The sequence below is a fragment of the Gavialis gangeticus genome, unplaced genomic scaffold (genome assembly GCF_001723915.1).
Source record: "Gavialis gangeticus isolate Ggan-Ray unplaced genomic scaffold, GavGan_comp1, whole genome shotgun sequence".
Taxonomy (NCBI): Eukaryota; Metazoa; Chordata; order Crocodylia; family Gavialidae; genus Gavialis; species Gavialis gangeticus.
Window position 1 is genome coordinate 8,031,059 of NW_017729004.1, and position 6,369 is coordinate 8,037,427.

The window sequence follows — 6,369 nt, forward strand, 5'->3', positions numbered from 1 at the left end:
GTGGGGCTGGACCTGATGATCTGATAAGGTCCCTTCCAGCCCCTAACAACTATGACACTACAAGAATCATCATACAACTACAGCTCATACTTGATGAAGAACAGATGTTGACAGAAATATTCCCAGCCCCTCCACTCCTGGCTTTCAAACAACCATCTAACTGTGCCCAACTCATCATCAGAAGCAAACTCCATGCTACTCAACAGACATCAAGTGGGACTTAGCCTTGCTTTGGCAAGCAATGCTTAACCTGTCAACACATTTCCAGTGCTACTACAGTCAACACCCCTAACAACGAATATATCACAAGCCATGGATCCCACACATCTTTCCCAAAATGCGATACACCTGATCCAGTGCACCAAATACCCTCACAGTAACTACATGGGTGAAGCTAGACCACACAGTAACCTGTGCCAGAATTAACTCTTACAGAAAAAATATAAAGGACAGAGACAACACACATACATCAATAAGAGCACCTTTTTTTTCTACAGAACAACCACTATGACCTCACAATCCTCATGCTCAAGGGAAATCTACAAAATATCTGTACAAGATCAGTTTGGAACAAAAATTCATAAGTTTTCTGGACACTAGGAAGCAACATCTAAACACTGATACTGATTTTATGGTATACTGTAATCTATAGGATTCCTAAACTCTTTCTACATACAACAGATAATAATGATCCTCCTCCCTTTCAATAGGTCTTGGTCTCCCAGTAATCAAGCTTTATTTCTTCTGTTAATTGATTGTCTACTATCCATGGGAATTTTTCCCTTTCCTGTCCCCACCTGTCCCCATCTCCCAGCCAGACTGACAGCTCTGTTCTCTGTTCTTGACTGTCATCAGTCCCTGTTCTTGGTTCCCTCCTCAGAACTGATGAAGACTGCCTTGCATTTTAAAGCTTATCTAACTTTACTCCTTCTACTTTATTCTAACCATTGAGTTGATCCAATAAAAGGTATCACCCCCCAAAAATCCCTGCCTTTCACATAGCTCTTTGACCATCATGGCTACAATATCACTCTAACAAAGGGACGGGAAATTATTTTGGGGGTCACTTACCAAGTCTTGGCAAGCTGTCGAAGGCCACATGGGTAGCCCTGCCCCTTGACAAGTGCCCTGACCATAAATCCCACCCCTAACCCCTTACCCCAGAAATACTCCTTTCAGCAAGGGGTTTTGCCATCTCAGAACCAAAAAAATACCACATTTAATTCTAAAAAGTGAACATCTACAACATTCATTATTTTGATTTCCAAAAAATATTTTTCTCCTGATTTACAAGCATTTGTGTAGTGTACACAGACCTGATTGCACAACTGCTTAAAATGAAGTCTTACTCTTGTATACTGTGAGGGGGCGGAGGCATGGGGGGTAGGTATAGATTTGTGGGGGGCTGTGGGTGTGTGGGTATAGGTGTGGTGATGGGGTGAGGGAGCATGTGGATGGATATGTGGGATGTGGGTGGGTATGGGGTTTGCGGGAACTGTGTAGGGGGAGGGTGGCTGGAGTGTGTGGGAGTGTGGGTATGCAGGTCTGCGTGTATGGCAGTGTGAGGGTGGTGTGGGTGCATGTGCATGGTGGGGTGTGCTTGTGGGACTCTCCCTATGAACACACACACATACACACACACTCTCCCTCTCCATCCTTCCTTCACTGCACACACACACTGTGTGCCTCCCTCACTACACACATGCACACAACCATCCCGCTTCCGCTCCTGGCCCTGGGGTACTGGTGCAGCCCCGCGGTCCAACGATGCAGCTGGGGGCCACATGGTGCTGGAGCAGCCGGCCACATGCAGGGAAAGCTGTGACAGGCAGAGACTTCCGACTGGGAGGGGTGGGGGGCGGGGTTGGGGAGGCGTGGCCGGGCCGGCCTTACTCACGAGTCCTCCTGGCTTCCCCTGGGTCCTACGGCCCCTGGCTCCTGTCATCTTTATTAATCTTCTAAACTTTTTAGGTGACCTGCGGGCCATATTTTGCCTGCCCCTGCTCTAACACTACCATTTCAATAGAAGTAATTTTTATAACATTTTATTAAGAACATTTTATTTAGAAGGGAAAACCCTGAATAACTTTTAGAAATGTTTGGGATACCCCAAAGGAAATATGACTTTGGGCTCTGGAATGGCTTCATTTGGAGATATACTCTATTTTGTATATATACAAAAGGGGTCAACACTGAAATGAAATGTTTTAAATGAAGTGAAAATAAATATTTTAACTGACTCCAAGTGAAAGCTTTTTGGAATACCATTTTTCAAAGAATTCCAAAGCTTTAAACTTTTATTCCCAAAAAGGGATTTTAAAAAAAATTGATTATTTTGCAGGATGGGAAAATTATTTTCTGACTAGAAGTGTCAAAAAATGCACAGGCCCCCATCCCCAGACACATCATCTATACATGCTCACACTTGATTTATAAAACTTATTCTAAAGGAAGTGATAGACAAGTTGTGCATCAGTCCCACGTGCTGTTCCTCAAACCTGGGTTACTGGTGGATGGTTATCTCAAGTGAAGCAACATCAGGGTCATGTTAGAGCTTATTCACGTCTTTATCTTTCTCTAACCATTGTTCTTAGTAGGACATTTGCTGAAAGCAACATACTGCTCACTAAACTAAAATTTGGGCTCACTAAACTAAAATTTGGCATAAGCATGTTAAACACTGCCATCCAATTGGCTCTTTTTGAGTCTTTCAAGAGTTCTTATTTCTTTCTTTCTCTACTGTCAGGCTCTCTGACTCTTGCATTTCCTTTCCCTTGGGCAGAGCTAGGGAAACAATACAAGGGGAACTGCTTACTGTGGACAGACACCAGCCACAACCACATTCAAAAGTCGGCAACAAGAAATGAAGACATGGGGATAAATTTGTTCTTCCATCAGCATAAGTATGATGGAGTTACATCACCCAACTGCTACATCTCTGAGAAGAGAATTTAGTCCATTGAACAAGACACAAACATTTACTCCTGAGTAAGAAAAAAAATAACTACATTCTGCAAACTCCATTTTAACGTAACAATAATTGATTCTAGCAGGAAATGTTTCTATGAATGAGGTTATTCCCATTGAGTACCCGCAGCTTCTGGGTATATGTACAATATATGCAGCTGGCTTGGCAAGAGGCACAAAGTACATGGCTTTGAATTAGCTGACCATTAAAACTCAGTGGCCAGACAGATGGAAAACATATGTTTCCATTGGCATCCTCTTCTGAAATACTGGTTATTAAGTTACAGTATGGGCAGAGTTATCACAGTGTAAAAGGGGTGGGGATTTACTATGATTCAGCTTGGCAAATTGCCTATGGGTATGCTTTTACCCCAGATTAGATGAATGCTGACCTCTGGTAGCTCAGCCTTCTTCCATTGGTCATCCGTTGGAAGGGGTAAAGCATCAGTCCCCAACAGAAAAAAAATGTTAAATTCTTTAAACAGAAGTGGGAGATGAATTATCTTGAAATGCTAGAAGTTCTACAAGAAGCAAGGTTTTCTGGGGGCAATATCTTTTACTGGACTAACTAGGCATGTCTACATGAGGCACCTACTGCGCATTACCCTACTAACACAGCACAGCTCAAACTGTGCTAGTAACCTACTGCACAGTGGTATTAGGCTAATTAATGCTCAGTAAGCATCAGTAAATAACTGTGTGCTGGCGCTACTTCACAGTGACTGTAGGTACTGTGCATCTAGTTAGCACTTTATTAAGCTAGTACTAAACTAAATGTGCAGCATCTAAGGTGCATTAATGAACATGTAGATGCACCCACTGTGTAGCTGCGAAAAAGTTAGACAAGCTTTGGAATGCAAGACATTTTTCATTTGTCTTTCTGATTAAAGGGCATGAAGTGTACCCGACCTTCTCAGGGAGGGAAGGAAGGATAGGGAGGAAGGATAAGAAAGACAGAAACAAAGAAAAGAAAGGATGAGGAAAAAAAATTAAAAACATGACACCTGCGTGCTGGAAAATGAAGGAATGACATAAATTCTGTTGTGTCTTTGGGCTCGGCAAATTATAAGTTCCATATAATGCCTGACAAATCACATGCAGGCAACACATCTATGGGAGAAGACAGCTAGCCAGAGACTCGTGGACATACATTTGGATTATTCGCCAGAGTCTCAGCTTGTTTCTCTTCAAGCAAATCTTATCTGTAACAATCTGTGAAAACAAAAAGAAAAAGGGAAAAAAGAAAAGAAAATGAAAAGAACCCTTCATAATCCTGACCAGGATGGACCAGATGTAGATGTCTGCCAGAGTCTGCTGAAAGCCTGAAACTTTATCTTTGAGATGCAGGACTGTCCTTATTCACTGTGATGGCTGATGACTCAGGTTGCAGCCATTATACTTTAAGGGGTTTTTTAGACATTCAGGTACAGGTGTGATAAGATCTTATGCGCAGTCCACATCATCATGCCTCCCGCCATGCCAAACATGGTTTTGGGATCACGCATCAGATCCTATCATGCCTAATTCTTGGTACAAGAGTAGCCCGGGATCATGATTTCTATCTGAAAATTTATATCTAAATTGATAGCAATCAATTTGACAAAGCTTTCTGTTCACTGTAATTAGAACACCACTTAGGTACAGAAATATGAACAAAGTAACATGGGGCAAAAGGGACAGAGCTTTGCTTTGTGTGTGCAGCTCTGCTCATGTGCATGCTCCTACCTCAGAGTAAATGGAAGCTAAACAGGGGTAAAAGGGGTGGAGGACTTGACTGTACAAGAGCTACTCTGGGCTACCTGCCCATATGCACACTCTTGCCCTGTGCTAAGTAGAAGCTAAACCACAGTAAATCACCCCTCCTTCATGATATCGAATCATAAAATCATAGAAAATGAGGGCTGGAAGGGACCTCATGAGGTCACATCTAGACCAACCTCCTGCTCAAACTAGAACTAGCCCAACTACATCATCCCAGCCAAAGCTTTGTCTACCCAGGTGCTTAAAAACCTCCAAGAACGAAAATCCCACCACCTCTCTGGGTAGCCTGTTCAGTGCTTTACTACCCTCCGAGAAAACGTTCTTCCTAATATCCAACTTAAATCTTCCCTGCTGCAGCATGAGCACATTGCTTCTTGTTCTGGTGTGTACCACCACTGAGAACAGGCTAAGGTACCATGTCTTAGCTTCTATTCATCCCCCATAAGTGTGTTGCACCGACCATTAGGGCAGAACAGCTAATGCAGAGTAACACGTTGTTACAATACATAGTAACACCCTTCCTTCTTTTACCCATGTGCTTTTACCCTCTGCTAAGTTCCTTCCTGTGGCCATATCCTTTCAAGGACTTAAGCATGTAGCAATTTCTTTCTTCAATGGCCTTTGAAAGGCATTTTAATGATTCGTCCCTTACAACACCCCCATATGGTAGGCAGGTGCTATTAACCGTACTTTGCAGATGGAGAAACTGAGGCAAGAATGGTTGTCTAGCGAAATCAGTAGAGGGAGCCAATAGCAGTGGCAGGCTGGGAATACAAAGGGCCTGGCAAACAGCTAGCGATGCAGTAAAGGAAAGCTAGGTAGGGCAAAGCATGTCAATCTCTTTCCTTGCCCACATCCTCTTTTCCTACCCTTCTGCTTTCTCCTCCCCTTGCCTTTCCTTTCTCCTGCAGCTTGCGAGCTGTCTTCCCTGGAGCTGACTCTGCAGTAAATACACCCAGGCTGCTGACTCAGCAATAAGAAGGAAGAGAAGGACAGAAACCCACTTATTACAGATCTGAATAATTTCCCTCTAAGTGCAGGATATTAATAGCAATGTGATGGGGGAAGGGCCCATTATTGAGTTGGGAATTTTTATTCTCCATGCTCTTTTCCAGCGGCTCTTATTTGCTTCCTCATGTTTATTTAATTGTTCATTCAAATTCAGACATTCAAAACCAGGGGGTGAGGAGGGGAACACTCATTAGAGACCCTAAATCAGTGTCATCCCCATATTATTTGCTTGTCACAGACATTATTACCAATACCACGGGGCAAAAAAAAAAGGAAGGTTTTAATATAGTGGAGCCATTTCGTGCTGTGTAATCTGCTGTTGCAGATTTTTAAATACACAGATATTCATCAAATGCAAATAAAAAAAAAAATGTTTCAATATTCAAGTAACCATGGGGGCCTGGCTGCTAACCAGAGGATGTTCACTGTGCTCATTTCTCGATGATTTGTCTATACAAATGTGCTAAAAAAAATGCCTTCTCTTCAAGTCTGACGAGCAAGACATTATCTGTGTTTCTGTGGCTTCCATCATCGCTGTATCTAAACAAGGACCCTGTTGAGATTAGGGTACCGTCGTGCTAGGTGCTGTACAAACACACATTGTGGTTTATTTTAGTCATAGGAAACCGA

The 6,369-nt window shown here is 42.8% G+C and overlaps 1 protein-coding gene across 4 annotated transcripts in view; it reads right to left on the minus strand.

Moving 5' to 3' along the window:
• The window catches only part of ADCYAP1R1 (ADCYAP receptor type I), a 273,151-nt gene that overhangs the window by 180,131 nt on the left and 86,651 nt on the right, over positions 1 to 6,369 (minus strand). The gene's annotated exons all lie outside the window — the stretch shown is intronic.